This window comes from Arachis stenosperma, chromosome 7, assembly GCF_014773155.1.
Source record: "Arachis stenosperma cultivar V10309 chromosome 7, arast.V10309.gnm1.PFL2, whole genome shotgun sequence".
Taxonomy (NCBI): domain Eukaryota; kingdom Viridiplantae; phylum Streptophyta; class Magnoliopsida; order Fabales; family Fabaceae; genus Arachis; species Arachis stenosperma.
This window is the reverse complement of record NC_080383.1, coordinates 57,716,921-57,735,492: the sequence shown is the minus strand read 5'-3', so window position 1 is coordinate 57,735,492 and position 18,572 is coordinate 57,716,921. Positions and strand designations below refer to the sequence as shown.

At 36.8% G+C, this 18,572-nt stretch overlaps 2 non-coding genes across 2 annotated transcripts; one reads left to right on the top strand and one right to left on the bottom strand.

The window, feature by feature from the left end:
- The first annotated feature begins 277 nt into the window (after positions 1 to 277).
- LOC130943123 (small nucleolar RNA R71) lies at positions 278 to 385 on the top strand. Its single transcript, XR_009071656.1, has one exon. It is a non-coding gene; the product is annotated as a small nucleolar RNA R71 (small nucleolar RNA).
- A 5,039-nt stretch (positions 386 to 5,424) lies between these two features.
- LOC130942518 (small nucleolar RNA R71) lies at positions 5,425 to 5,532 on the bottom strand. The gene has a single exon (XR_009071085.1). It is a non-coding gene; the product is annotated as a small nucleolar RNA R71 (small nucleolar RNA).
- Positions 5,533 to 18,572: the final 13,040 nt, after the last annotated feature.

Sequence of the window (18,572 nt, the reverse complement as noted above, 5' to 3'; positions counted from 1 at the left end):
AAATCAAATTGACTTGTTGAGTCAATATTTTATTCTGAGCCAATATGGCATTCAGAGTGTCAATCTCAAGAACTCCTTTCTTCTGACTAGTCCCATTGTTCACAGGATTCCTTTCAGAGGTGTACATGAATTGGTTATTTGCAACCATTTCAATTAGCTCTTGAGCCTCTGTAGGCATCTTCTTCAGATGAAGAGATCCTCCAGCAGAGCTATCCAAAGACATCTTGGATAGTTCAGAGAGACCATCATAGAAAATACCTATGATGCTCCATTCAGAAAGCATGTCTGAAGGACATTTTCTGATTAATTGTTTGTATCTTTCCCAAGCTTCATAGAGGGATTCTCCATCCTTCTGTCTGAAGGTTTGGACTTCCACTCTAAGCTTACTCAATTTTTGAGGTGGAAAGAACTTTGCCAAGAAGGCATTGACTAGCTTTTCCCAAGAGTCCAGGCTTTCTTTAGGTTGAGAGTCCAACCATATTCTAGCTCTGTCTTCTTACAGCAAAAGGGAATAGCATCAGTCTGTAGACCTCAGGGTCAACCCCATTAGTCTTGACTGTGTCACAGATTTGCAAGAACTCAGCTAAAAACTGATGAGGATCTTCCAATGGAAGTCCATGGAACTTGCAATTCTGTTGCATTAGAGAAACTAATTGAGGCTTAAGCTCAAAGTTGTTTGCTCCAATGGCAGGGATAGAGATGCTTCTCCATAGAAGTCGGGAGTAGGTGCAGTAAAGTCACCCAGCACCTTCCTTGCATTGTTGGCATTGTTGTTGTTTTCGGCTGCCATGGGTTCTTCTTCTTTGAAGAATTCGGTTAGGTCCTCTACAGAGAATTGTGCCTTAGCTTCTCTTAGCTTTCGCTTCAAGGTCCTTTCAGGTTCAGGGTCAGCTTCAACAAGGATGCCTTTGTCTTTGTTCTTGCTCATATGAAAGAGAAAAGAACAAGAAAATATGGAATCCTCTATGTCACAGTATAGAGATTCCTTAAGGAGTCAGAGGAAAAGAAAAATGGAAGACAGAAGTAGAGAATTCGAACTTATCAAAGAAGATGGAGTTCGAATTTTGCATTAAGGAATAGTGTTAGTCCATAAATAGAAGGATGTGAGAAGAAGGGAAGTAATTTTCGAAAATTAAGTAAGAGATTTTAAAAACATTTTGAAAAATACTAATCAATTTTCGAAAACCAAGAGTGGGAAAGAGATCAAGTGTTTTTTTGAAAAAGATTTTGAAATTAGAAATCAAAAAGATATGATTAAAAACTATTTTGAAAAAGATGTGATTAAAAAGATATGATTGAAAAGTTATGCTTTTAAAAAGATATGATTGAAGAGATATGATTTGAAAACAATTTTAAAAAGATTTGATTTTAAAAATTAATGACTTGCCTAACAAGAAAAGATATGATTCAAACATTAAACCTTTCTCAACAGAAAAGGCAACATACTTAAAATGTTCAATCAAATCATTAATTGTTGGCAAGTATCTTTGAAAAAGGAAAGAAATTGATTTTGAAAACATTTGATTGAAAAGATTTGATTTGAAAAAGATTTGATTTTGAAAAACTTTGAAAACTTGAAAAAAAAATTGCATTAAAAACAGAATCTTCCCTCTTGTGACATCCTGGCGTTAAACGCCCAGAATGGTGCACATTCTGGCGTTTAACGCCCAATGCACTACCTTCTTGGGCGTTAAACGCCCAACCAGGTACCCTGGCTGGCGTTTAAACGCCAGTCTATCCTTCTTCACTGGGCGTTTTGAACGTCCAGCTTTTTCTGTATAATTCCTCTGCAGTATGTTCTGAATCTTCAATTCTCTGTATTATTGACTTGAAAAGACACAAATTAAAAATATTTTGGATTTTTAATAATAAGGAATAATCAAAATGCAACTAAAATCAAATAACAATGCATGCAAGACACCAAACTTAGCAGTTTGTATACTACTGACACTAACAAAATGTGAATGCATATGAGACACATAAACACTCAAGTCAAGAGAATTAAAAATCATAGTAATAAAATCATCAAGAACAACTTGAAGATTAATGAAGACACATGCATGAATGCAAAGAGAACAGAAACATGCAATTGACACCAAACTTAACATGAGACTCTAGACTCAAACAAGAAACATAAAATATTTTTGGTTTTTATGATTTTGTAATTTTTTTTGTGCTTTTTCGAAAATTAAGTGGAAAAGAAAATAAACATATCAAAATTCTTAATGAGAATTCCAGGAATTATGCAATGTTAGTCTAAAGCTTTAGTCTAAAGGAATTAGACATAGCTAGCCAAGCTTCAGCAGGACATTGCATTCAAGAGCTAAATTGATGAAAATCAATCAGCTTTGGTGATGATAAAAACATCACCTTGAAACACTAGAATTCATTCTTAAGAACTCTGAAGAAAAAATACCTAATCTAAGCAACAAGATGAACCGTCAGTTGTCCATACACAAAACAATCCCCGGCAACGACGCCAAAAACTTGGTGCGTGAAATTGTGATCACTACAACTTCGCACAACTAACCAGCAAGTGCACTGGGTCGTCCAAGTAATAAACCTTACGCGAGTAAGGGTCGATCCCTCGGAGATTGTTGGTATGAAGCAAGCTATGGTCACCTTGTAAATCTTAGTCAGGCAGACTCAAATGGGTATAGATGATGAATAAAACATAAAGATAAAGATAGAGGTACTTATGTATATCATTGGTGAGAGCTTCAGATAAGCGTATGAAGATGCTTTCCCTTCCGTCTCTCTGCTTTCTTACTGTCTTCATCCAATCCTTCTTACTCTTTTCCATGGCAAGCTTATGCAAGGGTTTCACCGTTGTCAGTGGCTACCTCCCATCCTCTCAGTGAAAACGTTCCTATGCTCTGTCACAGCATATGGCTAATCATCTGTCGGTTCTCGGTCAGGCCGGAATAGAATCCATTGATTCTTTTGCGTCTGTCACTAACGCCCCGCCTGCTAGGAGTTTGAAGCACGTCACAATCATTCAATCATTGAATCCTACTCAGAATACCACAGACAAGGTTAGACCTTCCGGATTCTCTTGAATGCCGCCATCAGTTCTCGCCTATACCACGAAGATTCCGGTTAAAGAATCCAAGAGATAAACACTAGAGCCTTGTTGCTTGTAGAACAGAAGTGGTTGTCAGTCACTTTGTTCATAAGTGAGAATGATGATGAGTGTCACGGATCATCACATTCATCAAGTTGAAGAACAAGTGATATCTTGGACAAAGAACAAGCGGAATTGAATAGAAGAACAATAGTAATTGCATTAATACTCGAGGTACAGCAGAGCTCCACACCTTAATCTATGGTGTGTAGAAACTCCACCGTTGAAAATACATAAGAACAGAGTGATCATTGGTTTCGGCCCCAGAGAGGGAACCAGAAGAACCAAGATGAAAATTCAATAGTAAAAGGTCCTACTTATAGAAAACTAGTAGCCTAAGGATTACAAAGATGTGTAAATGACATAAAAATCCACTTCCGGGCCCACTTGGTGTGTGCTTGGGCTGAGCAATGAAGCATTTTCGTGTAGAGACTCTTCTTGGAGTTAAACGCCAGCTTTTGTGCCAGTTTGGGCATTTAACTCCCATTTAGGTGCCAGTTCCGGCGTTTAACGCTGGAAATTCTGAGGGTGACTTTGAACGCCGGTTTGGGCCATCAAATTTTGGGCAAAGTATGAACTATCATATATTGCTGGAAAGCCCAGGATGTCTACTTTCCAACGCCGTTGAGAGCGCGCCAATTGGGCTTCTGTAGCTCCAGAAAATCCATTTCGAGTGCAGGGAGGTCAGAATCCAACAGCATCTGCAGTCCTTTTCAGTCTCTGAATCAGATTTTTGCTCAGGTCCCTCAATTTCAGCCAGAAAATACCTGAAATCACAGAAAAACACACAAACTCATAGTAAAGTTCAGAAAAGTGAATTTTAACTAAAAACTAATAAAAATATACTAAAAACTCAACTCAAACTACTAAAAACATACTAAAAACAATGCCAAAAAGCGTACAAATTATCCGCTCATCACTGGGCGTTCAAAATGCCCAGTGAAGAAGACAGACTGGTGTTTAAACGCCAGCCAGGGTGCCTGGTTGGGCGTTTAACGCCCAAAAAGGTAGTGCATTGGGCGTTAAACGCCAGAATGTGCACCATTCTGGGCGTTTAACGCCAGGATGGCACAAAAGGGAAGATTTTGTTTTCGAATCAATTTTTTTCCAAGTTTTCAAAGTTTTTCAAAATCAAATCTTTTTCAAATCAAATCTTTTCAATCAAATCTTTTTCAAAATCAATTTCTTTCCCTTTTCAAAGATACTTGCTAACAATTAATGATTTGATTCAACATTTCAAGTATGTTGCCTTTTCTGTTGAGGAAGGTTTAATGTTTGAATCATATCTTTTCTTGTTAGACAAGTCATTAATTTTTAAAATCAAATCTTTTTAAATTGTTTTTCAAATCATATCTTTTCAATCATATCTTTTTTTAAACCATAACTTTTCAATCATATCTTTTTAATCACATCTTTTTCAAAATAGTTTTCAATCATATCTTTTTAAATTCTAATCTCAAAATCTTTTTCAAAAAATTACTTGATTTCTTTCCCACTCTTGGTTTTCGAAAATCAATTAAAGTTTTTCAAAATGTTTTTCAAAATCTTTTACTTAATTTTCGAAAATTTCTTCCTCCCATCTCGCATCCTTCTATTTATGGAGTACCACTTCTCCTCAATGCACAATTCGAACTCTATCTGACTAAGTTCGAATTCTTCTACCTCTTCCTTCTATTTTTCTTTTCCTCTGACACCTCAAGGAATCTCTATACTGTGACATAGAGGATTCCATATTTTCTTGTTCTCTTCTCTTTCATATGAGCAGGAGCAAAGACAAAGGCATTCTTGTTGAAGCTGACCCTGAACCTGAAAGGACCTTGAAGCGAAAGCTAAGAGAAGCTAAGGCACAACTCTCCATAGAGGACCTGACAGAAATCTTCAAAGAAGAAGAACCCATGGCAGCCGAAAACAACAACAATGCCAACAATGCAAGGAAGGTGCTGGGTGACTTTACTGCACCTACTCCCGACTTCTATGGGAGAAGCATCTCTATCCCTGCCATTGGAGCAAACAACTTTGAGCTTAAGCCTCAATTAGTTTCTCTAATGCAACAGAATTGCAAGTTCCATGGACTTCCATTGGAAGATCCTCATCAGTTCTTAGCTGAATTCTTGCAAATCTGTGACACTGTCAAGACTAATGGGGTTGACCCTGAGGTCTACAGACTTATGCTATTCCCTTTTGCTGTAAGAGACAGAGCTAGAATATGGTTGGACTTACAACCTAAAGACAGCCTGAACTCTTGGGAAAAGCTAGTCAATGCCTTCTTGGCAAAGTTCTTTCCACCTCAAAAATTGAGTAAGCTTAGAGTGGAAGTCCAAACCTTCAGACAGAAGGAAGGAGAATCCCTCTATGAAGCTTGGGAAAGATACAAACAATTGATCAGAAAGTGTCCCTCTGATATGCTTTCTGAATGGAGCATCATAGGTATTTTCTATGATGGTCTCTCTGACGGAATGGATTTTTTGGAGCTATAGGAGTCCAATTGGCACGCTCTCAATTGGGTTGGAAATTAGACATCCAGGGCTTTCCATCAATATATAATATTCCATACTTTGCTCGAAGATAAATGACGTAAACTGGCGTTTAACACCAGTTCCATGTTGCATTATGGCGTTGAACGCCAGAAACAGGTTGCAAGTTGGAGTTAAACGCCAGAAACAGGTTACAACCTGACGTTTAACTCCAAAAACAGCCCAGACACGTGAGAAGCTCAAGTCTCAGCCCCAGCACACACCAAGTGGGCCCCAGAAGTGGATTTCTGTACTATCTATCTTAGTTTACTCATTTTCTGTAAACCTAGGTCACTAGTTTAGTATTTAAACAACTTTTAGAGACTTATTTTGTACCTCATGACATTTTAGATCTGAACTTTGTACTTTTTGACGGCATGAGTCTCTAAACTCCATTGTTGGGGGTGAGGAGCTCTGCAGCGTCTCGATGAATTAATGTAATTATTTCCGTTTTCTATTCAAACACGCTTGTTTCTATCTAAGATGTTCATTCGCACTTCAATATGAAGAAAGTGATGATCCGTGACACTCATCACCATTCTCAACCTATGAACGCATGCCTGACAACCACCTCCGCTCTACATTAGATTGAATGAGTATCTCTTGGATTCCTTAATTAGAGTCTTCGTGGTATAAGCTAGAATCCATTGGCAGCATCCTTGAGAATCCGGAAAGTCTAAACCTTGTCTGTGGTATTCCGAGTAGGATTCAGGGATTGGATGACTGTGACGAGCTTCAAACTTGCGAGTGTTGGGCGTAGTGACAGACACAAAAGGATCAATGGATCCTATTCCGACATGATCGAGAACCGACAGATGATTAGCCGTGTGGTGGCAGCGCATTTGGACCATTTTCACTAAGAGGACGGATGGTAGCCATTGACCATGGTGATCCACCAACACACAGCTTGCCATAGAAGGAACCTTGCGTGCGTGAAGAAGATGACAGTAGGAAAGCAGAGATTCAGAAGACAAAGCATCTCCAAAACTCCAACACATTTTCCATTACTGCGTAATAATTACTCGTTTCATGCTCTTTCACTTTTTACAATTGAAACTAAAGAACCCTATTGGTATCCTGACTAAGAATAATAAGATAACCATAGCTTGCTTCAAGCCAACAATCTCTGTGGGATCGACCCTTACTCACGTAAGGTATTACTTGGACGACCCAGTGCACTTGCTAGTTAGTTGTGCGGAATTAGATGAAGAGAGGTGAAGAGAAGTATTAGTAATTAAATAATTAAATAGAAGAAGAGAAGAGGAAGAGAATTCGAAAATAATTTTAAAAAAAGGGTTAGTGATTTTCGAAAATTAGAGATAATTAGTTAATTAAAAAGAATTTTAAAACATGAAACAATTAGTTAATTAAAAAGAATTTTTGAAAAAGGGGTGAGATATTTTCGAAAATTAGAGAGGAAAGAGTAGTTAGGTGGTTTTGAAAAAGATAAGAAACAAACAAAAAGTTAATTAGTTAGTTGAAAAAGATTTTAAAATCAAATTTTAAAAAGATAAGAAGATAAGAAGTTAGATAAGATATTTTAAAATCAAATTTTGAAAAAGAAAATTTTTTGAAAAAGATAAGATATGAGATAAAAAGATTTAATTTAAAAAATTGAAATTACTTACTTTACTAACAAGAAATTACAAGATAAGATTCTAGAACTTAAAGATTGAACCTTTCTTAACAAGAAAGTAACAAACTTCAAATTTTTGAATCAATCACATTAATTGTTAGCTAATTTTCAAAAATATGATATAAAGATAAGAAAAAGATTTTGAAAATATTTTGAAAAAGATTTTTTTGAAATTTTTGAAAAATAGAAAAAAAATGAAAAAGATATGATTTTTGAAAAAGATTTTGAAAAGATAAGATTTTTAAAATTGAAATTTTGACTTGACTTGTAAGAAACTACTAATTTTAAAAATTTTTGACCAAGTCAACCCAAGATTTCGAAAATTTGGAGGGAAATAAGGAAATGATATTTTTTGATTTTTGAATTTTTAATTATGAGAGAGAAAAACACAAAAATGACCCAAAACATAAAAATTTTGGATCAAAACACATTATGCATGCAAGAACACCATGAATGTCAAGATGAACACCAAGAACACTTTGAAGATCATGATGAACATCAAGAACATAATTTTGAAAAATTTTTGATGCAAAGAAAACATGCAAGACACCAAACTTCGAAATCTTGAATGCATGGATTCTAACAAACGAAAAATGCACATGAAAAACAACAAACAACACAAAACAAGAAAACATCAAGATCAAACAAGAAGACTTGTCAAGAACAACTTGAAGATCATGAAGAACACTATGAATGCATGAAATTTTCGAAAAATGCAAGAAAAAATTTTTAAAGCATGCAATTGACACCAAACTTAAAAATTGACTCAAGACTCAAACAAGAAACACAAAATATTTTTGGTTTTTTTATGATTTTATGATTTTTTGTATTTTTATTATTTTTTCAAAAATATACTTTAGAAAAACGAAAATAATAATAATAAAAAAATATTTTTGAAATATTTTTGAAAACTTTTTGAAAAGAAAATTACCTAATCTGAGCAACAAGATGAACCGTCAGTTGTCCATACTCGAACAATCCCCGGCAACGGCGCCAAAAACTTGGTGGACGAAATTGTGATCAACAATAATGGCTCTTTGGCATGTGCCTAAAAACTAACTCAGCACTTTCTTTCCACAACTCCGTTCAACTTAACCAGCAAGTGTACTGGGTCATCCAAGTAATACCTTACGTGAGTAAGGGTCGATCCCACAGAGATTGTTGGTATGAAGCAAGCTATGGTAACCTTGTAAATCTCAGTTAGGCAGATTAAATGGTTATGGGTTTCGAAAATTAATAATAAATAGAAAATAAAAAGGGATAGAAATACTTATGTAAATCAATAGTGGGAATTTCAGATAGGCGTGTGGAGATGCTAGAATCCTTTCGAATCTCTATTTTCTTATTGCTTTCATCCAATCCTTCTTACTCCTTTCCATGGCAAGCTGTATGTAGGGCATCACCATCATCAATGGCTACTTTTCATCCTCTCGGGAAAATGGTCCTATGCGCTGTCACTGCACGGCTAATCGTCTGGAGGCATCACCCTTGACAATGGCTACATCCCATCCTCTCAGTAAAAATGGTCCAAATGCTCTGTCACAACATGGCTAATCAGCTGTTGGTTCTCGATCATGTTGGAATAGGATCCATTGATCCTTTTGCATTTGTCATCACGCCCAGCAATCGCGAGTTTGAAGCTCGTCACAGTCATTCAATACCGGAATCCTACTCGGAATACCACAGACAAGGTTAGACTTTCCGGATTCCCAGGATCCTACTCAGAATACCACAGACAAGGTTAGACTTTCCGGATCCCCATGAATGCCGCCATCTATCTAGCTTATACCATGAAGATTCTGTTGGGGAATCTAAGAGATATGCGCCCGGCCTAAGGTAGAACGGAAGTGGTTGTCAGTCACGCGCGTTCATAGGTGAGAATGATGATGAGTGTCACGGATCATCACATTCATCAAAGTGTTGTGAAACGTATATCTTGGAATAAGAATAAAAGAGAATTGAATAGAAAGTAATAGTAATTGTATTGAAACTTGAGGTACAGCAGAGCTCCACATCCTTAATCTATGGTGTGCAGAAACTCCACCGTTGAAAATACATAAGTGAAAGGTTCAGGCATGGCCGAATGGCCAGCCCCCATGAAGGTGATCAAAAGACCGAATGATCAAAGACTAAACAGTCAAAAGATTAAACTGTCAAAAGATGTCTAATACAATAGTAACTTATCCTATTTATACTAGACTAGCTACTAGGGTTTACATGAGTAAGTAATTGATGCATAAATCCACTTTCGGGGCCCACTTGGTGTATGCTTGGGCTGAGCTTGATCTATCCACGAGCTGAGGCTTCTCTTGGAGTTGAACTCCAAGTTATAACGTGTTTTGGGCGTTCAACTCCGGATCATGACGTGTTTCTGGCGTTTAACTCCAGACAGCAGCATGTACTTGGCGTTCAATGCCAATTTACGTCATCAATTTCCGAATAAAGTATGGACTATTATATATTGCTGGAAAGCTCTGGATGTCTACTTTCCAACGCCGTTAAGAGAGCGCCATTTGGAGTTCTGTATCTCCAGAAAATCTATTTTGAGTACAGGGAGGTCAGATTCCAACAGCATCAGCAGTCCTTTTGTTAGCCTTTTTCAGAGTTTTGCTCAAGTCCCTTAATTTCAGCCAGAAATTACCTGAAATTACAGAAAAACACACAAATTCATAGTAAAGTCCAGAAATGTGAATTTAACATAAAAACTAATGAAAACATCCCTAAAAATAGCTTGAACTTACTAAAAACTACCTAAAAACAATGCCAAAAAGCGTATAAATTATCCGCTCATCAGCAGCAATCAAAGAAATTGATCACGGATGCAAAGTACTATCTTTGGGATGAACCATATCTCTTCAAGAGATGTGCAGACGAAGTAATCCATAGATGTGTGCCTAAAGAAGAAGTGCAGAAGATCATCTGGCATTGCCATGGATTACAATATGGAGAACATTTTGGAAGTGATCGAACAGCCACAAGAGTCCTCTAATGTGGCTTCTATTGGCCTACTCTCTATAAAAACTCCTGAGAGTTTGTACTTAATTGTGACAGTTGCCAAAGATCTGGCAATCTGCCTCACAGTTATGACATGCCTCAACAAGGGATCTTGGAGATTGAGTTGTTTGATGTATGGGGTATTGACTTCATGGGGCCTTTCCCACCATCATACTCAAACACTTATATTCTGGTGGCAGTAGATTATGTATCCAAATAGGTGGAAGCTATTGTAACACCTACTAATGATACTAAGACAGTGTTGAAATTCCTCCAGAAATATATCTTCAGCAGATTTGGTGTTCCTTGAGTACTAATCAGTGATGGGAGCGCTCATTTCTGCAATAAACAACTTTACTCTGCTATGGTTCGATATGGAGTTAGCCATCCACAGACAAATGGGCAAGATGAAGTCTCTAATAGAGAACTTAAAAGAATTCTGGAACGGACTGTGATTAATCGTAGAAGGGATTGGGCAAGAAGCTTGGATGATGCTCTGTGGGCATACAGAACAGCATTCAAGACTCCTATAGGGACCTCTCCATACCAGCTTGTGTATGGAAAAGCCTGTCACTTGCCAGTGGAACTGAAACATAAGGCCTACTGGGCAACCAGATACCTAAACCGTGATGCAAGTTAGCTGGAGAAAAACGATTGCTCTAGTTAAATGAGCTAGAGGAATTCAGACTCAATGCTTTTGAAAATGCAAAAATTTACAAAGAGAAAGCAAAAAGATGGCATGATAAGAAGCTGTCATCCAGAGTCTTTGAGCCAGCGCAGAAAGTTCTGCTATTTAATTCTAGGCTCAGTTTATTCCCCGGGAAGTTGAAATCCCGGTGGAGAGGACCATATGTGATTACAAGTGTGTCACCATATGGATACGTAGAGCTTTAGGATAATGATTCTAACAAAAGGTTCATTGTTAATGGACAGAGAGTCAAACATTATCTTGAAAGCAATTTTGAGCAAGAATGCTCAAAACTGAGACTTGATTAAAGCTCATTAATAGTCCAACTAAAGACAATAAAGAAGCGCTTGCTGGGAGGCAACCCAGCCATTAACAAAGCTTATTTGTTAATTAATTGAATTTTACAGGTTCATATTAATTATCTTCAAGGTAAAATAGCAAATTGTATGAGTTCACAGAGTTATAGAAGGATTCAGAGGATAAAACAGCAAAAAGAAGCTCACTGGTGCGAAAAAGCTAGTAAGAGCTATTTTGGGCGTTAAACGCCCAACAGAAGCATCTACTGGACGTTTAATGCCAGTAGAGATAGCCATCTGGGCATTAAACGCCAGAAAGAAGCATCTTCTGGGCATTTAACGCCAGATTTACAGCGTCCTGGGCGTTCAGAAAAATGCCCAGTGATAAGGGAGTTTCTGGCGTTTAACGCCAGCCAGAAGCAACAGCTAGGCGTTAAACGCCCAGACCAAGCACCAATTGGGCGTTAAACGCCCAAAACATGCAGCAGTTGGGCGTTTAACGCCAGGATTGTGGAAGGGAGGAAGTTTTTGTTCCCAACTTGATTTTTTTCAAATTTTCATGTTTCCATCCTTAATTTCTTGCATAAACACATTACAAATCCTAATTTTTCAAATCCTTTTTCAAAGATATCAAATGTATCTTAATTCTTAAACATAAATCCTTTTCAATTCCTCTCCAAATTCTTTTCAAATCTTTTTCAAAACTCAATTATCTTTTTAAATTCTTCTCAAATCTTTTTTTTAAATTCATCATAACTTCTTTTCAAAATTTAGATTTATCTTTTTTAAATATCTTTCATATCTTTTCAATTTTAAATTGCATCTTTTTCCTATCATACTTATCTTTTACAAATCATATCTTCAATCATATCTTATTCAAAATTTTCGAAAACCCACCCTCTTCCCTTTAAATCCTAGTTCGGCCTACCCCCTCTCCTTCATAGTTCGAACTTGGCTCTCCATCTATCCCTCTCCTTTCCTTTCTTTTGCTTGAGGACAAGCAAACCTCTAAGTTTGGTGTGTTTATCCGTGATCACTAAACCAATACCCACTATGATCATGGCTCCTAAGGGAAAACAAACCACTCCAAGAGGCAAGAAAGAGAATATTTTATAACCACTTTGGAATCAAGGGAAGTTCTTAACCAAAGAACATTCAGACCATTACTACAAAATAATGGGTCTAAGGTTAGTGATCCCGGAAGTTAAATTCGATCTGAAAGAAGACGAATATCCAGAGATCCAAGAGCAAATTCGAAACAGGAGTTGGGAAATCCTAGCTAATCCTGAAACAAAGGTGGGAAGAAACATGGTTCAGGAATTCTACTCTAATCTGTGGCAAACAGACAGGCAGAGAATAGATAGAACCGCCTTCTATGACTATCAGACTTTGGTCAGAGGAAAGATTGTTCACCTCTACCCTGACAAAATTAGGGAGATCTTTAAGCTACCTCAGCTGAAAGATGACCCAGACTCTTTTAATAGGAGAATGATCAGAATAAATAAGGGCTTGGACGAAATTCTAGAGGACATATGCCTCTCTGGAACCAAGTGGACAACCAACACAAAGGGTATCCCAAATCAACTCAAGAGAGGAGATCTCAAACCAGTCGCCAGAGGCTGGCTAGACTTCATTGGGCGTTCTATACTGCCCACTAGCAACCGCTCTGAAGTCACCATCAAAAGAGCAGTAATGATCCATTGCATTATGTTGGGAAAAGAAGTGGAAGTTCATCAGCTGATTTCTTGTGAACTTTACACAATTGCAAACAAGAACTCTAAAGATGCCAAATTAGCTTATCCAAGCTTAATCTCTATGCTATGTAAAGATATTGGGGTAAAGATGGGAGTAAATGAGTACATCCCAGTTGAGCAACCAATCACCAAAAAGTCAATGGAAGGACAACAAGTGCAGGACGACCCCATCAAGAGGAAAGCACAGGAGTTCCTCCCGGAAATCCCTCAAATTGAATACTGGGAGCGTCTTGAAGCATCTGTCACCAAGTTGTAAGAAGCTATGGACCAACTAAAGGAAGAACAGCAAAATCAAAGTAGTATGCTTTGCAAACTGCTTAGGGAACAAGAAGAGCAAGGGCGTGAACTGAAGCAACTGAAGCGTCAGAAGCTGTCTCTTGAAGGGCCAAGCACCCCACAGATTAAAGGAGCATCCACCTCCCAAAATAAAGGTTGTTGAGTCCTAATCTTAGCCTTAACTCTGTGATAGTTGTTCTTATTAGGAATTTACCTTAGAAGTTATATATGAGTAGTAGTAATTAGTATATCTATTTTGATTTTATCTCCAATTAAGCTATAATTTATTTTTCTCATCATCATCAAACATAAATAAAATAGCAGATTTTTAGAATAAGGAGGCAATATTTTTTCGAGTTTTTAATAAGGAAAATTTCAATTATTTATATGTGGTGGCAATACTTTTTGTCTTCTGAATGAATGTCTGAACAGGTGCATATTTTTTATATTAAATTTTATGAATGTTAAAATTGTTGGCTCTTGAAAGAATGATGAACAAGAGAAATGTTATTGATGATCTGAAAAATCATGAAATTGATTCTTGAAGCAAGAAAAAGCAGTGAAAAAAAAGAAGGAGCAGTAGAAAAAAGCCAATAGCCCTTTAAACCAAAAGGCAAGGGTAAAAAGGATCCAAGGCTTTGAGCATCAATGGATAGGAGGGCCCAAGGAAATAAATCCAGGTCTAAGCGGCTAAATCAAGCTGTCCCTAACCATGTGCTTGTGGCATGTAGGTCCAAGTGAAAAGCTTGAGATTGAGTGGTTAAAGTCGTGATCCAAAGCAAAAGAGTGTGCTTAAGAACTTTAGACACCTCTAATTGGGGACTCTAGCAAAGCTAAGTCACAATCTGAAAAGGTTCACCCAGTTATGTGTCTATGGTATTTATGTATCCGGTGGTAATACTGGAAAACAAAAAGCTTAGGGCCACGGCCAAGACTCATAAAGTAGCTGTGTTCAAGAATCAACATACTAAACTAGGAGAATCAATAATACTATCTAAATTTTGAGTTTCTATGGATGCCAATCATTCTGAATTTCAAAGGATAAAGTGAGATGCCAAAACTGTTCGGAAGCAAAAAGCTACTAGTCCTTCTCATCTAATTAGAATCTGGGCTTCACTTAAAACTCTGAGATATTATTGCTTCTTGATTTCTTTTTATCCTATTTTATTTATCTAGTTACTTTGGGACAAGCAACAGTTTAAGTTTGGTGTTGTGATGAGCGGATATTTTATACGCTTTTTGGGGGTAATTTCATGTAGTTTTTAGTATGTTTTAGTTAGTTTTTAGTATATTTTTATTAGTTTTTAGGCAAAATTCATATTTCTGGACTTTACTATGAGTTTGTGTGTTTTTCTGTAATTTCAGGTATTTTCTGGCTGAAATTGAGGGAGCTAAGGAAAAATCTGATTCAGGCTGAAAAAGGACTGCTTATGCTGTTGGATTCTGACCTCCCTGCACTCAGAATGGATTTTTTAGAGCTACAGAAGTCCAATTGGCACGCTCTCAATTGGGTTGGAAATTAGACATCTAGGGCTTTCCAGAAATATATAATAGTCCATACTTTGCTCAAAGATAAATGACGTAAACTGGCGTTTAACGCCAGTTCCATGTTGCATTCTGGCATTGAACGCCAGAAACAGGTTGCAAGTTGGAGTTAAACGCCAGAAACAGGTTGCAAGTTGGAGTTAAACGCCAGAAACAGGTTACAACCTGACGTTTAACTCCAGAAACAGCCTAGGCACTTGAGAAGCTCAAGTCTCAGCCCCAGCACACACCAAGTAGGCCCCAGAAGTGGATTTCTGCACTATCTATCTTAGTTTACTCATTTTCTGTAAACCTAGGTTACTAGTTTAGTATTTAAACAACTTTTAGAGACTTATTTTGTACCTTATGACATTTTAGATCTGAACTTTGTACTTTTTGACGGCATGAGTCTCTAAACTCCATTATTGGGGTGAGGAGCTCTGCAGCGTCTCGATGAATTAATGCAATTACTTCTGTTTTCTATTCAAACACGCTTGTTTCTATCTAAGATGTTCATTCGCACTTCAATATGAAGAAAGTGATGATCCGTGACACTCATCACCATTCTCAACCTATGAATGCGTGCCTGACAACCTCCTCCGTTCTACATTAGATTGAATGATTATCTCTTGGATTCCTTAACCAGAGTCTTCGTGGTATAAGCTAGAATCCATTGGCAGCATCCTTGAGAATCTGAAAAGTCTAAACCTTGTCTGTGATATTTCGAGTAGGATTCAGGGATTGGATGACTGTGACGAGCTTCAAACTCACGAGTGTTGGGCGTAGTGATAGACACAAAAGGATCAATGGATCCTATTCCGACATGATCGAGAACCGACAGATGATTAGCCGTGCGGTGACAGTGCATTTGGACCATTTTCACTAAGAGGACGGATGGTAGCCATTGACAACGGTGATCCAACAACACACAGCTTACCATAAAAGGAACCTTGCGTGCGTGAAGAATGACAGTAGGAAAGTAGAGATTCAGAAGACAAAGCATCTCCAAAACTCCAACACATTCTCCATTACTGCGTAACAATTACTCGTTTCATGATCTTTCACTTTTTACAATTGACACTAAAGAACCCTATTGGTATCCTGACTAAGAATAATAAGATAACCATAGCTTGCTTCAAGCCAACAATCTCCGTGGGATCGACCCTTACTCACGTAAGGTATTACTTGGACGACCCAGTGCACTTGCTGGTTAGTTGTGCAGAATTACATAGTGTGAGTGTAATTTTCGTGTACTAACCGTCTCGGAGCTGTGTCTCTTGTCTCTCAATGGACCCAATAAGTTCGTGAAGTACAATATCCATATCTACTTTGACATCTGTTGACTTAATCTGATTTGTTATATTGAGTCTTGATTCTGAACATGCATTCTACAACACATTTTTCTTAAATTCAATTCCTGATAATGCCACCTAACCAAATGAAGAAGGTATAGAGATAGAGTTATGTACGTAGCTAATGACTTATTGGAACCTGCCGTATTTGCGTTTTTGAATCTATTTTTTTGTTTTCCCAAGTTCAGAATTGCTTTTAATTTTGAAATTATTTTAGAAAAATGAAATGGTTATTTTCCTAATTTGCCTTTGTCCGTTAATTTGTTTGCATCTTCACATGAACCTATGATCTTTTGTGGTCCTCAATACAATAAAATTGGGGAATTGGACTTCGTAGAAAATTGCTCAAGTTAATTTGGTTCAGGTGTTGATGTTGTGTGAAAATTAAATATAAGTAGCCTTTGCCCCATTCCCCTTTGAATTCTCTTTTTTTTCTTTTCCTTTATGGCATTCTATTATTATATCTTTATGGCATTCTATTATTATTTCCTTTAAATACTACTTTCTTGCTTAACTTTTCATCAGTTACAACCTATGGTTACTTTACATTATTACCAATTAATAAGTAACCAATCGGTAGCTACTTGAAGGTTCATAAAACAAGTGACTAACTCACTTAATTGAATTGATCCTAACTTAGTATTCAACATTTTATAGAATAATAAATCTGGTTAACTTTCCAAAACTTATTAAACCCAAAATTAGTTTATATGACCTGCAATAATCAATATGATTTAGTTAGTTGAAATTATAATATATGACCTGGTGTGCCTAATTGATTTGGAAATGTATTTTTACTACTGTTTAACATACTAGGAGTGTGAAAATTTATTGGAAAAGCTAGAGGTACCAACATTTGATTTTAAATACGACAATGAATCTCTTTATTGGAGATATCTTGAATTGGAAAATTTTTTATTAGATTCATTAAATAATTTTATTTCGACTAGTTGATTCATTCTTGTGTTGTGTTACTATTTATTGTTAACCTGGTAAATGTTTTTTGCTTACTATTAAATGTATAGCCTGGTTAACAATGGCTTCCACAAGTAGAAGATCTATAAGTGGTTCGTACGGTAGCGGCAACATAACGGGAGAACATTTTTGTGAGTGTGGTTTAAGAGCACCGTTATAAGTCTCGAATAGCATGGCCAATCTGGGAAGAAAGTATTACACGTGTCCAGCAAAGCGATGTAGATGGTTTAGATGGGCAGGTCCAAGTATCCAATATTCTGACATTGGAGATGATCGATCTTGTCAACTGAATTCTAATTTGAAGATGAGCGAACGAGTGGAAAATCTTCATACTGATGTTGTGTATCTGAAATTTTTAGCGTTCCTTCAACTTCTTGTTTCTATGGTCTGTGTTGTCTTGGTCATTTTATTGTTGTGTAAGTTGTAGTTTGACCTTTGAACTCAAATAGGCAAATGAAAAATTGTAATGACCAGTTTGTGAACATGTTTCAGTAATTTTTGTTGTTAATTATAAAATAAGTACATGTTCAACATGTCTTCTTCTCTTTGTCACTTTATTCTTTTTATTTGATTGACACAAACCAATCTAAGAATAGCATATATAGGATTATATGAATTGAGCCATGAAACATTTTATGCCTGTCATCGCTTCTGATTTTGATACTATTTTTCAATATTGATAGAGTTGAATAAGTTTGAATCCAGGAAAAAAATGGTGTTAAGCAATTGCCTTTTCAATATTTCAGGAAATTTGATCAAACCCATTTTGGTTTTGTAACTGATTCTTATTTCTTTAGCCACAAAAAGGGAGAAAAAAGAGGCACTAGTTGGTCTCTAGGCCTTCTTTGTAGAATAAGTTTGATTTCCACTACTTCATCAATATATTCAATAAAACCAGTATACACAGCATCATCTGAGAACCACAAATTATTGACCAAAAACTAAGATAATTGTCATTAACATGATCATGACTATAAATGTTGTACTTAGCAAACAATTCCTGCTCAAGCGACCAAAATAAAGGCCATACCACAATACTAGTAAGACTGTATGAAGAACCTAACCTTATTCTGAACAGAGCAAAATAAAGCGTTACCAAAATATCTATCCAAATGCATACTAAATATAAGTTTGTACGTTATACCATCTTAAACATAACCATCTCACAAAATTCTAAAACCCTATAGTGAAAAACTTAATACCCTAAGCCAAACTTATTACCCCCAACCAATGGTCAACTTCATATAATGGAACGCACAAGGCCTATCATCTGTGAATCTGAAAAACCGCAGAAGTGTGCATACACATTAGGACTCTCAGCAAACTTCAAAATCACCCTTACCACCTCGTCATCATCGAACCCAAGCTGTGTGAGCTTCTCGCCAACCTTCCACCTCTCGTTCACACCAACAATGGCATCAGCTATCAGTTGGGCATTCT